This window comes from Macrotis lagotis, chromosome 6 (assembly GCF_037893015.1).
Source record: "Macrotis lagotis isolate mMagLag1 chromosome 6, bilby.v1.9.chrom.fasta, whole genome shotgun sequence".
Taxonomy (NCBI): domain Eukaryota; kingdom Metazoa; phylum Chordata; class Mammalia; order Peramelemorphia; family Peramelidae; genus Macrotis; species Macrotis lagotis.
The window spans coordinates 194,342,572-194,364,897 of NC_133663.1; the positions used below are offsets into that span (position 1 = coordinate 194,342,572).

The window sequence follows — 22,326 nt, forward strand, 5'->3', positions numbered from 1 at the left end:
TTACCAAATATGTTCATGATTTTCTTCAACTGTCATTTCTTTTCTCAATTTTTCCTCTACCTCTCCTACTAGATGTTCAAAATCATTTTTTGAGCTACAACATGGCCTGAGATCAATTCAATTTTTTTCCTTGGAGGCTTTGGATGTAAGTGAATTGACTTTGTTACCTTCTTCTGAGTGTGTATTTTGACCTTCTATATTACCACAGCAACTTTCTATAGTCAGAATATTTTTTTCTTATTGCTCATTTTCCCAGTCCATTTCTTGACTTTTAACTCTGTTAAAAATAAGGATTTGCTTCCAGGATGGAGGGCATACTGTCCCAAACTTCAGGGATTTTGTCTAGCTGTTTTCTCTAGGGATCTGTAAGTTTTTAGTTCTTTACAGGTAGTATGATCTAAGAAGAAGTGTTTACTACTATTTTTTGACTTATGATTATTGAATGTGGTCTTTGAATTACCACAAGCTCTCTTTCTGCTCTGGAACTATGGCTAAAAATTGGTGTCCTAGTGCTTCTCCTTGCCTTGGAACTGCCACCCAGCCCTGTGACCCAGATCTGAGAAGGGGTAAAGAAACAGAGTTGTGTCTCAAGGATAGCAAAGAGACCACTGTAATCTCCTTCTGACTAGATGTTCAACACCCTTACCATCTGTGGGTTGAGAGCTCTGGAAATGGTTGCTGTCACTGCTTGTTCAGTGGCTCTCAAGGCCTGCTTCTGGTTTACTAGGCTTGGGGCTGTGTTGGTGGGGCTTGAACTGGACTTTTCTCCACTCTCATCCAGATGAGACAGATCTTTTCTGCTGACCTTCTAAGCTGCCTTAGGTTGGAAAATTGTTTCACCCTGTCTTTCTCTAGAATTTGTTTAGTTATATTTTTAAGTATTGGGGGGAGTTTAGGGGAGAACTCAGGTGAGTCTTTGCCTTGTTTCACTAACTTCAGGAATATCCTATTATTAGAAATTCTCATATAAACTGAAAGGAAATCTATCGATGATTATATTTCAAAAGATAAATTTAAAGAAAGTGACTACATACAGTTAATTTTGACTTAGAAAGGACTAAAGGAGAACTAGTAATTCACCTACTAATTAAAGAAGGATGAAACATAAGGATATCTATAAAGGGATAGGATTCAGTTTTCTAAAAGAACATTTTTGGGATTAAAACTTGACTAAAGATGGCAGATTGGAGGCAAGTTAGATGAACTCACCCATCATTTCTTACCAAACCATGTTGAAAAATGCCTCATATCAAATTTTGGAGCATCAGAATCAACAAAAGTTTTTTTCCAGCCTATAAAAATCTAGGAAGTCAGCAGGTGAAGATTACAACTGCAGGTTGGAAGCACAATGCAGTGACAGCAACAATTGTAGCACAAACAAAAGAAGTGGGGACTTTCAGCTTAGAGACAGTAAAGGAGACAGACAACTGGTCAGAAAGAGATTAGAGTGGACCCTGTGCAAGTACTAGGCAAATGTGAAACTGATTGGCATCTCTATTTATATACAGTTCTGGGTGCAAGTTCCAGAGTGAAAAGGAGTTCTGGTGATTGTTCACATGAAACTGGGGTTCTAGATACAACGTTTGGCCAAGAAAATGTTTACACTTGTGTTGGCTGAGGACTAAAGGGGTAAAGACCAGAATGAGAACCAGAAGAGTGACCATATCTCTCCCAGTATCATATCACCTTGGAAGCACCAAAAACTTTCAGACCCCTTAAACTATCTCTGAAAATAGTAGTTTAAAAAGTCTCAAATGTTCAACAGTGCCTTCCCATCCAAGGTGAGCAGAGCCAAGATTTAATATTAAGTTCCAAGTCAAGAAATGAGTAAATAACAACATCATAAAATAATTTGGCCATTAGACGTTGCTATGATGGCAGAAAAGACCAAGACATAAACTCAGAAGAAAATAACAATTTGAAAACAGCTATAGACAAATTCTTTCTTTTTCTTTTTTCCTGTATTGGCATTTATTATTTCAGGTCAACAACTGATGTGTGTGGGGTTATGGGGAGGAGGGCAGAGACAGTCGCCAGAGCCTCTTCTCTGGCTCTGCTCCAGTGGGGTTGATCATGATTTCTGAGCCTTGGTCCAGGGCACATAACAAGAAGGTCTGGGGGTGGGTGGAGAGTTAGGAGAACAGCAAGGGGGCCAGTTACATAGCCAGCCAAAGGTTAGGCTGGGCTTCTTGGGTCTGTAGCCCTGCTTCCTTTTTATGAAATTGAAGTATAGAAGTCTGACAAGTTCCTTCCTTTGTATTTCAACTTTTCAAAAACATTCTTGCACTTAAAGACTCTGTGCTAAAGAATTCTTTCATTGCCTCTCTATCTTCTTGTATTTTGCTTCTGGTTTCTTTGAATATACATCCAACTTGTAGGTTGCTTGTGCCAGGGCTGCTACTTGCTCCTCAACTAAAGTGATCTGATCCAGATAAGGCTGAAGTGCAGCATAATTCTGGTTTAAGTCTTTTTGGTTTCTACTTATGTTTACTGTAATGTCTTTTTTTTCCAGATACTACAAGTTGGTCAGTTTGTTCATATTTTCCAGCAGTTTACAGTCTTTGCTGGTGGCAGTCAGCTCACTTGTCAGGTACATGGCCATTTTGGAGAATATGTCCTGGCACAGGTCCATAATGTCTACCTCAGGGAAGGGAGGGAGAGGATAGAGAAGGGGGGGATGGGGAGGGGAGACTGAAGGGAAAAGAGGAGAGGAAGAAAAGAGAGGGAAGAAAAAGGAAAAGTATAGACAAATTCTTAAAGAAAGATGCTGATTGAGGTCAAACACCAAAAAAGAATTTCCAGGGAAGTTAAAGAGATAAGAGTGATGGAGGAAAAAATTGAGAAAAGAAATGAGAGTGATAAAAAATAATTATGAAGAAAATAATACCTTAATAAAAGAACTGACTGAAGGAAAAAAAGATGTACAAAAATTCACTGAAAATAGCTCATTTTAATAGTAGGGTAGTTAAATAGAAAAGGAATTATAAAAATGCACTGAAAAATAAAAACTCCTTAAAAAATCCAATGAAGATGTACAAAATCTCACTAAAATAATTCCTTGGTAATTTGAATTAGGTAAATGAAATTTAATATCTTTAAGATGCTTCAAGAAACTATTAAAAAAAGTCAAAAGAATGAAAATATAGAAGAAAATGTGAAAACTTATCAGAAATATAATTGACCTGGAAAATGAATTGAGAAAATTTAAGCCTTATTGGACTACCTTTAATCCATATTCAAAGAAAGAGACTACATATCATATATTTAAGAGATCATACTAAATCTTATTATTCAGCAGGTAAAATGAAAATTGAAAAAATGAAAACTCCCAGCAAAATTATAGCCAAATTACAGAGTTCTTAAGTCAAAAAAGTAAATACTTGAAGAAGTTTGAAAGAAAAAAATTCAATTATCATGGATCCACTGTTATTATCACCCAAGATTTAGGAGATTCCATGACAAAGGAGAAGAAGGTTTGGGATTTGATATTCCAGAAGACAATGGAGCTAGGGTTACAACCAAGAATAGCCTACCAAGTCAAATTGAGTATAGTCCTTCTAGGAGAAAAATGAATATTTAATGAAATACAGGACTTTTAAGCATTTTTTTGAAGAAAGGACCTGAGCTGAATATAAAATTTGATACTCAAATACAAGACTCAATGAAGATTCTCAATAGAGTTAAACTCTATGTTGCTAAGTGGGAATATGACACATGATGTAACTCCAAAGATCTTTATCCTTCCTTGGGTAGTTAAAATTAGTTAACATAGACAGAGAATGGATCTGAACCAACTATATAGGAATGATCTCCCCAAAAATGAAAGGGTGAGAAAAGGAGTAATACTGAGACAAGAGGGAAGAGGCAAATTAAGGAAAATTTTCTCACATGAAAGAGATACAAAAGGAAAAGCTTTTACAATGGAAGGGAAAATGGGGATGATGATTACCAATAATGCTTGAACCTCACTCTCATTAGAATTGGCTCAAACCTGATTAATGATTTCCCATTAGGGAAATAGCAAGGTAAGGGAATCAAATAAAGGGGGGGATGGATGATTAAAAGGAGGCAGTAGTTAGAAGCTAATTTGACCTTGAGAAAGAATAGGCTAAAAAGTGAAAAAAAGGAAAAGAAGAAAATAGGATAAAGCAAAATAAAGTTATCACTCATAACTGTGAACATGAATGTAGTAAGTTCATCCATAAAGTTCAAACATAATATAGAAAGTATTAGAAATCAAAATCCAAAAATATGTTGTTTACAAGGGACACACTTAAAACAGATAGATGCACACCGAATTAAACCAAAGGACTAAAGCAGAATATAATATGCTTCAGCTGACTTGTAGTAATCAAGATATCAGACAAAGCTTAAGCAAAAATAGATCTAATTAAAAGGAATATTAAAGAAAACTCCATTATGTTAAACATAGACAAAGATGTAATATTAAAAAATTACAGCAACTTTCTCTGATAAAGTCCCCTTTCTTGAATATATTTTTAAATAATGAATCCAATCTCTATTTGATAATGCAGTAGTATCAATAAAAGTTATCAAATGTATTTCTAAGCATAGAATTTAGTTAAATTTATAAAAGATAAGAGGCATTCCCCAATGGATAGTCCAAGGATATGAACAGGAAGTTTTTAGCAGAAGAAATAAAAGTTATCTATAGTTATATAAAACATTATCTATACTTCTATGTATTACAGAATGGCAAAGTAAAATAACTCTAAGATATTATGTCACACCTATCAGAAATGAAAATGATGGAGGGTATGAGGGAAAATATATACATTAATAGGGAACTGAGCCATCCATTCTAGAGAACAATTTGGAATTATTTTCCAAAAGATATAAAGCTGTGTTTGTCCTTTGACCCAGTAATACCACTACCAGGTCTATACCCCAAAGAGACCAAAGAAAAAGAAAAATACACTTAACATGTATAAAAATATATGCATAATATGCACTTACATGTAAGTGTATATAAATATATTTAGATGTATAAAAATATAAAAAAAAATATTGTCACAAAGAATGGAAAATCACAGGGATACTCCTCAATTAGGGAATGACTTGACAAGTTATAATATATGATTGGGATGGAATACTATTGTATTATGGTAAATTAGTGAGATGGTTTCAGAAAAAAAGGCAAAATCTATATGAATGATGCAAAGTGCAGTGAATTAGGATTGGAAGATCACTGTGTACAATATTAATAATGTTGTAATGATAATCAGCTGTGAAAAATTTGGCAATTCTGATAAAAAATGATCTAAGATAATTCCAAACAACTTACTTTGAAAAGGCAGCTAAGTGGCACAGTGGATAGAGTACCAGATCTAGAGTTAGGAAGATTCATTTTCCTGATTACAAATATGGATTCAAGCACCTACAAGTTGTATAATGTCCTTGGCCAGTAACTTAACCCCTAATTTGACTTATTCCTCATCTATAAAATGAACTGGAGAAGAAAATGGCAAGCTATTCTAGAATTTTTCCTTAAGACAGCCTAAAATGGGGTCATGAAGAATTGAAACCAACTGAAAAATGACTGAAACAACATGGTGAAAAAATGCTATCCACCTCCAGAGAAAGAACTGATGTGCAATTTATCTCATTTTATTTTTGAAATAATGCTAATATAGAATTGCCTTTTTATTTTACATACATAATTGATATCATAGTGCTTGCCATTTCTATGGTTGTTGGGGGGGGGAGAAAATTTCCAACTCAAAATGTAAAAAAGAAAAAAAGAAAAAGAATTCTTTTTTTAAAAAAATATTTTGGAGTCTTTTGGTTGTAGAGTAGTGATATAATCTTCTAAAGTAAATAATCACAGCAAATTTGCTAAGTAGGCAGTACTCAAGGGGGAAGAACTTTTCTAATGAGCAGATGCATTTCAGTTACTATTAGTATACATTAGTTTTTCTGGAACATGTCTCAAGCAACAAGCAACAACTAATTCTTTCTAATGTATCTGTGTGTGTGTGTGTGTGTGTTTGCATGTATGTGTTTTGTTGTTTATATACACTCATATGAATCTGCATTTGTTTAACTCACATAAATCTAAAACACATTATACATAGACCTCCAGAGATATGGCAGGGTGCCAAGAAGCAGAGTGTGACATAGAGGACAGGGAGCTGGCCTCAATGTGAGATTTAACTGGGTTCAAGTTCTAGTTTTGACACCTACTGGCTATGTGACTCTGGGCAATTTGTTCATCTCAGTGTCCTGGGAAACATTCTAAGAATATCAATTGCAGAGAAAGTGCCAATCTTCATTAATTGAAGGAATTTCCTATAAGAATCAAATCACAGGTCAGGTCCCTATCCATGCTTAACAGGTTTTTAAATCTAAGAGCCTTTGAGATTTGAGACCTGGGAAAAGCCAAGACTAAAATATTTTCTCTTACTCTAACCACAAATGAATGCCACCTCAACCACAAACTGACATAGAAACTTTCCTGTTACCAACCACTATAACCTCAGTTATGTCTTCTTCAAATTGAGTTCAAGCCCAAATGACACTGTTCTAGATACATGGATCTATCAGTGATATGGTAGAGAAATAATCCATAGGAGATTAGAAGTAAAATAGATGTGAGGATATGAGGGTAACATTTGGGTCTAGAATCCTTAGTAAACAATAATTCATTAAAAAAAAGACAAATACAGACAAAATGAAAAAGTGTATGGTTTTGGAAATGTTTCAGTTCTATTTCTAGCTGTGAGACAGTAACCTAAGACATGATTATCAGGAAACTATTTTTGGTTAAAATCACATATTTTACATATTACATATCCATGAAAAACCATATAGTAATGAGCTTAATGTTCATGGGATACAAACATTGGGATATTCATTCATATTTTATACTCTTAGGAGGTGGAGTTAACTTAATGAACCTCCCTATATTTAAATGAGGCATACACACTCTCTTAGGAGTGTAATTTTTGCACATCTACCTAAATAGGTCTTTTTTTTTTTAATTCTGGGAGTTAATTAGCAAACCGTGCTCTCCTATTAATGCCCCTCACCCCTACTACCTATACTTTCAATGCTATAGATGAATTTTATCATAGTTTACAAAGTTCTACATTTTTCTTACCTCTACAACTTTGCTCATATTACTCTTTAAATCTAGATAATCCATCCACTCTCACTTCTTCATCTATTATATTTTTTGATCTTCACTTAAAATCATCTCTAATATTAAACAACGTTGAGTAAAAGACTTCCATTATTTTCCATTAAGTAATGAATAACTCCTGAGACCATATTTAACATTTTTTCAACTCTTTAATATACTTATGCCATGCAAGAGATGATAGTTATGTGTTTCTACCTGAAGGACAAACAACATCTTAGTGCTAGACATTAAGTTCCATGAGTTCTAGGATCTCTGAAATATAACACAACATATAGTTTTAATGAATGAATGGATTCATATAGTGTATAAGCTGATTTCAATATCATTTTTAAGATGGATTGATTCCTCTTTCTTGAAGATTTTTGTTCAATAGAAGGAAAAAAATTGTTTACAAGAGGGAAAGGAATAGGTTTCTCCCAGAATTCTGTCAAAACTACATTGTTCACATTATTAATAACAAAAATAAAGAAAAAATACATGTGATCTTAGAGTGCATTAAGATTGGCATCATATATAGAATGAGGGACATAATGACTCTATTGTAATTTGTCCTGAGAAGACCACACCAAAAATACTGTATTCACACTAAGTACCATATTTTGGGAAATATTTATTGAAAAATTGGAATATCTCTGTGCCAACCAAGATGGAGACAGATCTCAAGGACTATGTTTTATGAAGAACAGGTGAAGATAGTGGAGATTCAGTTTGAGGAGAAGAGAAAATATATAAGAATTTAATTCTTAGGCATTTGAAGTCATGTAGAAGAGTACTTAGATTTTTTTTTACTTGATTCCAGAAAGCAGGTGAAAATTATGAAGAGGGAGAGTTTGGCTCCATGTAATTAAAAATTTCTGAATTATTAGAGCTGCTCAATTATGCAATGGATTGCCTCCAGAGGGTGAATTTTCTGGAATATTATTTATCAGGCATGGATTCGATTTGATGATTTGAGAAGACCCTTCCAACCATGAGATTTTGTGTTTCTTACAAGACATTGTGGTGAAGTTGCAATGACATTGGGCTCTGAATGGCAGGACAGAAATAGGAAAGTAGCTTGAGGGGACAGCAGGGTCAAATCAAGGTTTTAATGATAGAGAAGGTAAAATATGATTATCATTATTATCACTAAGCATTTCATAAAGGATTTTGTGCCTGTTTCTCTACTTGCTGGTTTCTTCTAAACATCTTTCTTTTCCCTTAGGGATATAAAAAGAATCTAGAATTATGTCTTCATTCTTGAAGATGGGAGTTATAAGCCCAATATCCATCTTCATTCTCAAATTCTTGTCATCTCTATCCCTTAAGCAGGTATGAAGAATGGAGAAATCAGATCTCTTCCAATAAGGAAAGTAATTCAATTTGAGTCATATATCTTATTTGAGGATGAAGAGGGTCACACTGAATGGAAAGATAGAGAAAAGAGGGTAAGGACACTTGGAAGGGGTAGATGAGAATGATACCTAAAGCCTGGATGGACAAAATTATGTTTTAAGCAAATGCTAATTGCTTTGTAAATACATACATTTATATATTATATTATTGAATCAATTGAATCAATTTGAGAATCAATGTTGAGAAAGACACCAAATAATGAAACAAACTATTAAATAATGCAAGCATTTACTTATCTATTTTGGTACATATTTCTGACAGAATTTAACACTTTTCTCTCACTCTTCTGCTTTATGCTCCACAGTATATTACATATCCATTTTGATTAGTTATTTACACTACTAATTACTTACCTCAATTAGACTTTTTTTCTAATTAGTCAGAGACATTATTTCCCTGATTAAACTGGCTTTAAGTGTAAAGAGGGATATTCTTTCTCTGATTTTTAACTCCAACCATACATATCGTGTCATATGCTCTTTCTTAGAACCAGGGTCATATTCTGAAGAGTTCAGATCTGCATACTTTACTTTCCAGTATCCATATAGAATAAGACTCTTCCATTTAAATAAACATCAGAATTTTAGGAAAAATTGAAGTTTATTATAGTTACCATAATTTTCCAAGTCACCTAAACCCAAAAGCTTAGACCAGGTATTTTTAATCTTGAGTCTATGAACTTTAAACAAGAATTTTGGTAATGAATCTCAATGTGACTGGCTTGTGATCCTACCATTTTCTTTTTATATATTTTCTAACACATTTTTGTTAAAAAAAACACTTTCCATTGATCTTCCAGCATGTTTCAGTTGAAAAAAATTCCAGATTTATAATCATAATAGAACTAAGTCTGAATTGCAGAGGTCTTTTTTTAGTATCATAAAAAAGTATATCCAGTTCAAATTTTTAAATTCAATTAATTAATTAATTCAATTAATTTTTAATTAAGATTCTTAATTTTGTAAATGAGGCTCAATGAGGTTAAGTGACTAGCCCAATAATACAAAGGTAGTATGTTGTCAGTGGTTAGCTTTGAATCTAGGTCATTTGAACACATAGATAACACAATTTCTACCATCTGACAATGCTTTTATTATATTAGCTTTAAGACTTTATACATGTAAACTTTATAGATCCAATTTTTCTTATCTGTAAAATGATAGACTTGGATTGTTCTGAGATGATACTACTTTTCTTTCACTTCAGAAGACTGACTTTACAAGCCATTCACTTAGCACAATGCCAGTCATGTGATAAACCCTTAATGAATGTGTGGATTGAATGGCTATTGATTATGGCTTATCAAGGCAGGTAAGTTTCCCTTTGGCTTTATGTCTTAATTCAGGTATTATCAGTTAGTATCTCTTTTCCTGATTCTTCTCAGATAATTGGGAGATGCAATTTATGAATGTACATTATCTTCAACTTGGGAAAATAAAAACATTATGTTGAATTTTCTTTAGAGGTAATAGTATCTACCCTAATAATGATCTTTTGGGAAGAATAAGCAAAGAGAATTAATAGTATCTCAGAAGCAATAAAAGCAATATTTGATAAGGAAAAACATTTATTAAATATTTATCTGTTGTCAGGAACTGAGTACAAGGATAAAAATATCAAAAGCAAGACAGGCTTTAGACTCAAAAAGTTTATATATTAATAGAGGAAGAAAATAGAGAAATAGAGATAGACTTAACTTCACATATTAGATAGCTAAAGATAAATCATCTCTATTTCTAAAACATGCATACATACAATATTATATATATCACTTCTCCCTGACCAATACATATATAGACATAAATAAATAAATTTTATACACACACACACAGATATAAATTAGGGTACTATTAGTATAACAAAATAATGATAGCTTGTATCTACATAATGTTTAATTTTTTTACCAAACATTTCACAAGTATGAGCTCATTTAATCCTTACAATAACTCTGGAAGCTAGATGCTAAGAACTAATTATTTAACAAAAACTGATGGAAAAACTGGAAAGCAGTTTAGCAGAAACCATGTTTAGAGCAACATCTCATACCTATGTCAAGATAATGTAAAAATGGGTTTTTCATTTAGACATAAATAGTGATACCATTTGCAAATTAGGCGATAATGGGGATAAGAGATACAAACAACAAATTGAAGAAGATCAAGGGAAATAAAATAGACAATTTTGATTAAATAAAATAAAAAGGTTTTGACACAAAACCAATGCAACAAAAGATTAGAAGGAAAACAAGAAACAGGAGAAATTGCAGAAAATTACTTTCATAACACTCATTTCTCAAATGTGTAGGGAATGAAATTAAATTTATAAAAAGGAGAGGCATTTTCCAAATGATAAATGGTCAAAGAATATGAATAGATGATTTTCAGAAGGAGAAACCAAATCAATAGTCATTTGAAAATGCTCTAAATTACTAATAATTAGAAAAATATAAATTGAAACAATTCTGAAGTAAGACCTTACATTATCAACAGAAAAGGATAATGGCAAATGTTGAAGGGTTTGTGAAAAAAATAAGTACACTTGTTGGTGGAGTTGTGAACTGGTTCAATCATTCTAGAGAACAATTTGCAGCTTTGCATAAAATGATTATAAAACTGTATATATCATTTGACCCAGTAATACCACTTATAGATGCATATTCCAAAGACATTAAAAGTGAAGAAATGAACCTTATATATAAAAATATTTGAATCAGCTCTTTTTTTTGTTGGGACAAAGAAGTAGAAATTGAAGGATGATCCACAATTGGGGAATGACTAAGTTTGGTATATAATTATGATAGAATACAATTGTAGTGTGAGAAATGATGAATGGGATCTTTAAAAACAAAAACAAAAAAAACACAAACAAAATACAACCAACTAACTTGGGATGACATATTTGGACTGATGCATAGTTAAGTGAGTAGAATCAGAGACTGCACATAAAAGCAGAAATATTTGGTAATGATAGTCCTCTTTTAAAGACTTAACTATTCTGATGAATATAATGATACATTACAATCTCAAAGAACTCATGATGAAAAACACTATTCACATTCATAGAAAGAACCGATGAATTCTGAGGGCAGAGTTCATAATTTTAAAATCATCATTTTACAGTTTTCTTGATTTTCTTTTGCAATTTGCCTATCTGCAAGTATATTTTGCAGGTCTTCACATGGAAAATAGTATCACATTGCTGCTTATTCAACAGGTGGGAAGGAAACTGGGGAAGGGGAGAATATTTGAAACAATATAAAAAAAGAATAATAAAAATCACAATTGTGAAATTTTTAACAGACAGAATAAAACATCAAAAAATAAAATTAAAACAAATAAAAATTATAATTTTGAAAGATAGAGGCTATTATTATTATTATTATTATTATTATTACCATTTTACAAATGAGAAAACATACTGAGAGAGGTTAAATAGTGAGCTTAAAGTCATACTGCTAGTAAATATCTGAGGTCAAATTTGAACTCCGGTCTTTCTGACTCCACATCCAATCATCTATTCACTAGGTCACTTAACTGCTCAAAAGACTGATAAATGAGAGAGCATGGAGAATGAAGAAGTGGCCAAAATTGCTTTAGTATTCATTGCTCTATCTCCTCTGAAAATCCATAATTGTCTCACAATTATTAGAAAGTTAATTGCATATGTCTTGATTCCAATTACTGCAACTAATAAACCCTGTGATGCCATTATAATGTTAGAATTCTCCTTGAATAATTCCATTGGGTCAGAGCTAATTATGTTTTATATAGTTATAAATTATAATAAATAATATAACATGTAAATAAAATATATCTTATAATATATAAATTCTAAAATATAATATTATGAATTAGATACATGAGACCACTTCACAGGATCCATTATTGTATAAGTCACATTCTATACTGTCTTGGAATATTTCTTGGATTCATTACCTCTTCATGTCTTGAATGGGTTGTTCAGGGAAGACTAGAACCTCTGGTATCGGGGTTTGCTGAGTCATTTCCAGAGCTGCTCATCCATGCTATCTGCCAACAACTTTCACTTGTGATTCCAACAAGCTGTAGCAGGCACAGTGGCCACTTCTCAATACACCATTTTGGCAAATGACTTAAATCAAACTGAGGGCAACCGACAGGCCTCAAAACTATCAGTGAATTAGGATGTCTACTCCATTTTGTGAAGATGTACCCTGGTAGGATGGACAAATGCTAACTATTTGTTCCAATAGCCATGAAGATGACTGAAACAGGCACTGTGGAGCAATTAGGGCTTGACCAGACATTGAAGACACTAAAGTTATCCACTGCATCCTGGATCATTGCCAGTCATCCTGACATTTGTTCTGCATTATGATTGTGTGTAGCTCTTTCTCACTTAGATACCTGAATATAGTACAAAAATGGGATAACTCCTAGGATTTGGTTGATCAACATAAAGGTGTCAACTATAATACAAATTACTTGACTCTAGAGATTCAGATGACCATCTTCCTTGTCACAATGCTAGGGAGTTTACTAAGGTGAATTGTCAGTTACATGAAAACAAGCACAGATCCTAAAGGCTGGCAGGAATTCTTATTTCTTGCCATTTGAAGTCAATTGATGTTTCAGAAAGGCATATTGCTAGAGACAAACCAGTAGGCCAGCATGCCATTACAAATGTAGTTCTTTCGATCTGGCCTAATGGCCTCATCTTCTGCCTGAAAAATATAAAATACCCATTAAAATACATAAAATTACACTCTGGAATAATTTTAATATGGTAAAATCTATAGATGAAATAAATGAAAATGAAATTCTGCTACTATCTCCTTTGAAAGACTTGAAGTTTGGTTCTATGAAAATTCCTAGGACAAAATGCATATACACACACCATTTTTGTTCTACAAAATTCTATTTACCCAAATTTATTGACTTTAGAAAATGTGGAGAAGTCAGGTTCATTATTAAATATTGTGTTAGAAAGAACTATTTCCATTACACTGACACTTGATGGAAGTGATAAATGTGGTAAATTTTCAGGAGAGAAGAAACTAAGGAGGTGAGAAAGTGAAGCATGCATTTGTCTCTGGAGGATGTATAACAAAGGTTTGGTAGATAAAACTAGAAAGATAGATTAGGGATTTAAACTCAATATTTGAAAGGGGTCTTGGCATGCAGACACTTCTGAAAATATCAGGAAAAGATGACATATTGAGTAACTGTTATGGACTCATATGTTTCAAGGGCTGCTCATCCTCAAAAATCAGATTGATACTTTATACCGAGTACATACTTCATGTACTGCAGTTTCATTTATATAGAAAAACTGCCTCTGCAGACACAGTTCACAACCCATGTAGACCGTAGTGAATGGTCTTCTAGGGTGATTGGAGTTTAAAAACACTCCACTTTCTGTTGATCCTAATCAAGAGACTTCCAGAAACTGTGTAGGCTATTGCTCTGTTGACGGATGCACATTCTATCTATCCCAAAAGAGCTTCTAATAGTTAAATTTCAAAAGTTTAAGTATTTATAAAGTAACTATTATATTTTTAATATTATGTTAGGTGTTATGAGGGAAACAAGGAGTACAAATATACATATATATGAATATGCCTCTATGAATTATATAACATATATATATATATATAATATATATTTGACTTAAAACTGAGAGGTCTTGAGGACATACAGTCCAATGCCCTCAATCTACATAGAATGAAACTTTACCTCTCTTCTTAGGGTAGAAAAAAATGATATGAAAGAAAAAAAATCAGAGAACAATAGAAAACTATACATTTTTCATATTGGACACTTAAATACATATTGAATTAAATGATGAACAAGATCAAGAGTTAAAGTAATAATGGATAAATAACTATGTGAAGTAAAATATTTATGCTGACAAAAGAGTAAGTCAATCAGGATTGGAAGAAAAGAGCATTATAATATTAAAGCTTGTAATCAAAATATAACATATTTACACTATTAAATAGATATTGACTTTTATAACATTATATAACAAGATTTATTGACCCAAGGTAAATATTGGCTGATAAGAATTTGAGGTCAATTACCTCCAGGGACAATAAATCTTTAGAAGTCATGACATGACAAATATATTCAGGAGGTAGTATATTATGCCAGAATATATAAAATCCAAGGTATTCATTAGAAATATCTGGAAATCTCTTTATTATAACCATAAAAATCAACATGTGACAATTACTGTGTTTGTTATTAATATTTTATTTTTTTTCCATAATTACCTGGCAAAAATTTTTAGCATTCATTTCTACATTTTTAATTCCAAAGTTTTCTCCCTCCATCCCTTTCTCTCCTCCTCTCTTCTATAATTGGTAAGCAACTTGATAAAGGTTATACATGTGCTATTATGTAAGACATATTTCCATACTAGTCACAGTTGTGAAAGAAGAAACAGATAAAAAAGGGAAAAACACTAAAAAGAATAAAGTGGAAAAAAGTGCTTTCATTTGCAATGAGTCTGTCATTTCTTTATCTGGATGAGGATAACATTTTCCTTCATAAAATTTTGTGTCATGATAACATGATAAATGATACTCTGTGTACTTAATAGCATGATAACCTGATACATCATGAGTCCTTCATACTTTTCTTGGATCATTGTATAGCTGACAAGGGTTGAGTTGGATCCATAGCTGGATCATTCACAGTCTTATTTCTTGCCATTAGTGCTTCTATTTTCCCACATCTTCCAATCCTGATTGATTTACTCTTTTTTCGGCATAAATATTGTACTTTTCATAGTTGTTTACACATTCACAATTTAGTTTATACTGTGTACAATTTTTTTTTTGGTTCTGCTCATTTAATTTTTACATTAATCATTCAAATCTTTCTTGGTTTTTCTGAAATCTGTCAGTTTATAATTTCTTATTACACAAGATACCATTACATCAATATACCACAGTTTGTTCAGTTATTTCTCAATTGATGGGCCTCAGTTTCCTTTATTTTGCCACGATGAAAAGAGCTGCTATAAAATATTTTTGCACACATAGGTCCATTCCCCCTTTTTAGAGTCTCATTGAGACTCAGATTTAGTAATGGTATTATTAATAGATCAGAGGATAATGTATGATTTGGTTGCTCTTTAAGCATAGTTCCAAATTGCTCTCCAGAATAGTTGAATCAGTACACAACTCCACCAACAGGACATTAGTGTCCCAATTTTCCCACATCCCCTATGACATTTATCATTTTTTTTTGTCATATTAGCAAATATCACAGGTGTGAGGTAGTGCCCCAGAATTGTTTTAACTTACATTTCTTTAGAGCACTTTATATGCTCATAAATAACTTTGATTTATTTAGCCTGTTCATATCCTTTGAACATTTTTTAGTTGGGGAATGGCTTGTATTCTTAAAAACTTGACACAATTTTCTAAATATTTGAGAAATGAGGCTTTTATTAGAGACACTTGTAAAGATTGTTTTCCAGGTTTTACTTTCCTTCGAATCTTGGTTGCACTGGTTTTGTTTGTGCAAAACCTTTTTAATTTAATATAATAACATTATCTGTTTTATATTGTAATGCTCTTTATCTCATTTAATCATGAATTCTTACCTTCTCCATAAATCCAACAGGTGGACTATTCCTTGTTCTTCTAATCTGCTTATGGTATTATCCTTTATGCTTAAATCAAAAACCCATTTTGACCTTATCTTGATAAATGTGAGACATTGGTTTATATCTAGTTTGTGTCCTATTGTTTTCCACTTTTCATGACATTTTTGTCAAATAATGATTTCTTATCTTAAAGACTGGGATCTTTGGGTTTATCAAAAATTAGGCTATTATGATCATTGATTACTATGACTTGTGTACCAAATCTATTCCACTGATCCTCCACATTATTCTTTAGCTAGTACCAGATAATTTTGATGATTTCTTTTTTTTTTTGCAAGGCAAATGGGGTTAAGTGGCTTGTCCAAGGCCACACAGCTAGGTAATTCTTAAGTGTCTGAGCTGAGATTGGATTTGAACCCAGGTACTCCTGACTCCAGAGCCAGTGCTCTGTCCACTGTGCCACCTAGCCGCCCCAATGATTACTTTTTTATAGTAATATAATTTGAGATCTGGTATTGCTAGACAACTTCTGTGGCAATTTTTTCCTTAACTCCCCTGATGTTTGTGACCTTTTGATTTTTCAGATGAATTTTTTGTAATTTTTTTCTAGCTTTATCAATTTTTTTGGTAGTTTGAGGGAAAAGGCACTGAATAAATAACTAAAATGGTGCAGCCTACCCATGAGCAATTGATAATTTCCCAGTGATTTGGCTTTATTTTTGTGAAAAGTGTTTTGTAAATTTGTTCATATAGTTCCTTATCTCAGCAAGTAGCCTTTCACATATTTTACATTGTGTACAATTAAATAGCATTCCTCTATCTCTTGCTGCTGCGCTTTGTTGGTCATTTAAAGAAATGCTGGTTATTTATGCAGGTTTATCTTATATTTTGTAACTTTGCAAAAGTCAGTTATTTCGAGTAGTTTTCAAGTTGATTCTCTTTGCTTCTTTTGATCTACAAAGACTGATATTTTTGTTTTCTTATTGCCTTTTTCCTTCTCTTATTGCTACAACTGACATTTCTAGTACTATGCTGAATAATAGTGGTGCTAATGGGCATCCTTGTTTCATCTTTGATGCTTTTGGAAGGCTTCTACTTTATCTTCATTACAGATTTTGCTTACTGATGATTTTAGATATTGTTCATCATTTTATGGGATGCTGCCTTTATTTCTTTTATCTCTAGTGCCTTAAAAAAAACATGAATGCTGTATCTGCCAAAAGTCTTTTCAACATATATTGAGATAATCATATGATTTCTGCTGATTTTGTTTTCATATGGTCAATTATGTTGATAGTTTTCCTAATTTTGAAGCAACCCTGAATTCCTGGCATAAATTCCACCTGATCTTAGTGTACAATCCCAGTGATATATTACTGTGATTAACTTGTTAGTATTTTGTTCAAAATCTTTGCATCAATATTTAGTAGGTAAATTCATCTATAATTTGCTTTCTCTGTTTTAATTCTTTCTGGTTCAGGTATCAGCATATTTGTTCCATAAAAAGATTTTGGTAAGATTCCTTCTTCACCTCTTTTTCCATACAGTTTATATAGTATTGGAATTAATTGTTCTTTGTTTGGTAGAATTCACTTGTGAACTCCTTTTGGACCTGGGGATTTTGTTCTTAGGTGGTTCATTAATAGCTTGATTTTCTTTCTAAGATGGGTTTTAACATTCTCTTTCCTGATCTTTTAATCTGGTAATTTATATTTTAGTAAATACTTATCAATTTCATTCAGGTTGTCAGATTTATCACAGAAAATTGGCCAACATTTTCCTAATGATTATTCTAATTTCTAATTGGTGATGATTTCTCCACTTTCATTTTTGATACAGGATATTGGATTTTTTTCTTCTTTTTTAAATAAAATGACATCTTTCTTATTGATTTTTTTATAAAGCAATTTTTTTTCAAGCTGTGTGTCCAAGGTCAGATAGCTAGGTAATTATTATGTATTTGAGGTTGGATTTGAACTCAAGTCCTTCTGACTTCCTAATTGGTTCTCTATCCACTGCATCACTTAGCTACTCCTTTTTCTTATTGATTTTTAAAACTAGAAACAGCTCATCGATTTGTTCATTAGCTCCGTATTATTTTTACTCTTTATCTTATTAATCTTACCTTTGATTGTTCAGGATTTCCAATTTGACACTCGATTGGAGAATTTTAATTTGTTCTTTATCTAACTTTTTTAGTTGATTCCTCAGTTCATTGCTCTTTTTTTCTTTTGTTGATATAAGAATTTATAGAAATAAAATTTCCCCCATGAACTGTTTTGTCTATATCCCATAAATTTCAGGATGTTGCCTCATTGTTTTCATTCTTTATAGTAAAATTGATTGTTTCTATGATTTACTCTTTTAACCATTTATTCTTAAGAATTAGATTATTTTTCCAATTAATTTTGAAACTTTCCACTATCTTTTGTTAAATGTAACATTTTTATTGAATTGTTATTTGAAGAAGAATACATTTAATATTTCTGCTTTTCCACATTTTATTTTGAGGTTTTTATGTCCTCTTACATGATCAATTTTTGTGTAGAGGCCATGTGCTGCTGAGGAAATGTTATATTCTTTTCTGTTCTCATTCAGTTTTTTTCCAAATGTCTGTCATATATAACATTTTAAACATTCTGTTTACCTTCTTATTTTTTTCCCCGTTTATTTTTAGTTGTATATATCAAGTTCTGAGACAGAACAGTTGAGTTCCCCCACTAGTATAGTATAATTCCATGACTCACTAAAATTCTCCTCTAAGAATATGGATGCCACATCACTTGGTGTATATATGTTAAGTTTTGATTTGCTTCATTGTCTATGGTACCCTTTAGTTCCATGTAGTTTCCTTACGTATATCTTTTAATCAGTTCTACTTTTGCTTTTATTTTGTCTGAGATTATGATTACTAACTCTACTTTTTTTAACTTCAGGTAATGCTTCATAAATTCTGCTCCAGTTTTCTGTGTGTCTTTTGCTTCAAATGTGATTCTTGTAAGCAGCATATTATAGAATTCTCATTTTTGAGTCACTCTATCACCTGTTTTTTTCAGAGTTCATCCTATTCACATTCATAGTTATGATTACTGTGTATTTCCCTCATCCTATTTTTTTCCCTGTTTGTTCTCTCTTTTCATCCTTTTCTTCCTTATCAGTGTATTTTTCCTTCTGTTTACCAACCCCTCCAGTCTTTCCTTTCTTTTTGTCATTTCCCTTTCCTCCTACCCACTCCCTTTACTCATTCTCTTCCCTTTTATTTCCTTGTTGGATAAGATAGATTTTTATAGTCAACTCATTGTGAATATTATTCCTGTGTATATTATTTCCTCTTTGAGACAATAGTGATGATAGTTCAAGTTCTGTCCATCACCCACTCTCTTATCTTCCTCTTCAATACTAAAGAACTTCAAGTGAAATAAATTTACCCTATTCTACATCTCCCTTACTTCTACAAGTACTCCTTTTTTCCAATTCCTTAATTTTTTGTCATTTCCTTAAATTCACCTTATACCATACAATTTGACTACTATGTATATTACTTCTAGTTGTACCATTAATGATACAGTTTTTAAAAATTACAAATATTGTTTTACCTTGTATAGATATAGTTTTAACTCTCTTGAACAACTTATATATTTTTTTCTTTTTACCTGTTTATGCTTCTCTTGGGTTTTGATACTGAAGATCAAATTTTTTATTTAATTCTGTTTTTCTCTTTGTGGAAGTTTGAAATCCTTCTATTTCATTGAAATCCCATTTTCTATAAATATATTATGCTTAATTTCACCAGATAAATGATTATTAGTTATTTTTCTAGTGCCTTTTCCTTCTGGAATATTATATTTCCTGATGCCCAGTCTTTTAATGTAAGTCCTATTTACTTCTGAATGTGATTTATTAATATTATTTTGTTTTTTCTGATCACTTGCTGTATTTTTTCCTTGACCTGATAGTTCTGAAATTTGATTATAATTTTCCTTGGAGTTTTTAGTTTGGAATAACTTTCCAGAGGTAATTGATGAATTCTCTCATTGCCTATTTTGCTTCTGTTCCAGGATATTGGGGAAGTTTTCTTTGACATTTTCTTGAAGATGCTGTTTAGGCACTTCTTTTGATTATAGCTTTCAGGTAATCCACTGATTCTGATATTGTATCTCCTTGATCTATTTTCCAGGTCTGTTGTTTTTCCCATGACATATTTTTCATTTTCTTCCATTTTCTTTTCATTTTAAAAATTTGTTTGATTTATTTTGAAAGTCATTAACTTAAACTTGCCCAATTCTAACTTTTAAAGATTTGCTTTTCTCACTTAGCTTTGGTACTTTATTTTCTATTTGGTCAGTTGTATTTTTTAACAAGTTCTTCTCTTCAGTAGATTTTTATGTCTCATTTTCCATAGCCAATTTTATTTTTTAAATATTTGTTTTCTTTTTCCAAGCTGCTGACATATTTTTTCTTAATTGTCGTGTATCACTCTCATTTCTTTTCCTACTCTTCCCTCTACCTTTCTTAAATGATTTTTAACCTCATTTCTGAGATCTTTTGAGTTCTTTCTGGGCTCAGGATCACTACTGAGGTAGTAGGGTTTTGTTTTTCGGGTTTTGTCCACAAGTGTTTTGACACTTGTCCTCTTCTAGTTTAAATCTAAATCTTCTTGGTCACCATAAGAATTTTCTATGGTCAGATGATTTTGTTGTTGTTGCTGGGTTTTGTTCATTTTTTAAAATCTTAATTACTTTATTTTATATTTGAGTTCTACTCCCTGATAGAAGGAAAACTATCTTATTCCAGGGTGCTGTAGGTGCTGGTTCTTTACCTGTTGTTGCACTGATGATGTGCTGAAACCTTTGAGGGAGTCTTATACTTGGTGCTATGCAGAATAGATGTGGAGTCGTGTGGTTGGTGGTGCTAAAGGTGACAAGGTTCTGGTGGCTTGCCTGTTGCTGGAGTCTTGTTTTTTGGTGTGTTCTGAGACTTGTGGGGTATTTTTGTATTTCTGGGGTTACACTGAAATATATGGATATATGGCCACTAGATATTGACTATTTGCCCAGGGATATACTGAAACATATGGAGTTTTCAGAACTGGAGTCTTTCCATTTCCCCCTGGTTATGTGAGGGGTTCTAGTGTTTGTGTTTTTCTACTTCTTGGGCTGAGGATCAGCTCGTGGTTTGCTGGGTTGGGACTTGCTGCTGAATGGCTGGAATGCTTCCTATCCTGTACTGTGTTTTCTTTTTATGCAAGTGAAACAGACCTTTATTGATGATCTTTCAAGTTTTGGGGACTCAATACTGTTTCACTCCATCTTTTTCCTGGTTCTGATATTCCAGGATTTATTTTGGAGTCTCATTTTATCATTGATTGGACTGAACATGTGAAAGTTCTGGTGATTTACTGCTTACTACATCATCTTGGCTCTCAGACATTCTCTCAATAATTGCTTTTGAAGAAGCAGATTAGATAAGAGCTTAAATAAGAAATCTTGGACAAGAAAGCAGTAGCTTTATTTCTGAGTCATGGTTATTCCTATATGGTCATTTATTTATGTCTTTTTATTAGGTGAAACTCATCACAGTGGCTTAGAGCATTTAATCTTTGAGTAACAACAGAAGCTAACTGAGGTAACATACATAAAATAGTTGTCAGAAGTGCTTTATCTGATGAAATCATAAAAAAATTGTCAGCCATGAGTATTTAAGAGAATTCAAGTTTTTGTGTGCTTTAGTCATATTCAACGAAAATGAATTTTTTTTCCTATACTCTATTGGAAATTTCTTACATCCAATTAAACTCTTTAGGAGAAATTAAGTATAAATTGTCATGAAGTCTCTGAGAATGTAGTTTCAAAAAGTCTTTTACATAAGTAAATAGAAATAAAGTATATTTATTTATTTTATATATATATATATATATGTATGTGTGTATGTGCATGTGAGTGTATTTCTTTGTTAATAATATCATTCATTTATCAAACTGAGTCACTTTGCCAAGTGGAAAGTGCTAGTTGTGAATAGATTGTCCATTTGATCTTTTATAAAATACTCTAATTAGAAGGTCTAAGGACTGATGCAGTTAGGTGGCATTGTATAATTTTGATTCTTTACCTAGGATAAAACTTTTTAATTTTTCTTCCTTTCTGAGAGATCAATGAATTCTGTCATTTGATAGA

At 32.2% G+C, this 22,326-nt stretch overlaps 1 long non-coding RNA gene and 1 pseudogene across 1 annotated transcript in view; both read right to left on the reverse strand.

Moving 5' to 3' along the window:
* The window catches only part of LOC141491344 (uncharacterized), a 149,052-nt gene that overhangs the window by 71,811 nt on the left and 54,915 nt on the right, over positions 1–22,326 (reverse strand). The window lies entirely within an intron of this gene.
* On the reverse strand, positions 2,315–2,638 carry LOC141491963 (biogenesis of lysosome-related organelles complex 1 subunit 2-like; annotated as a pseudogene).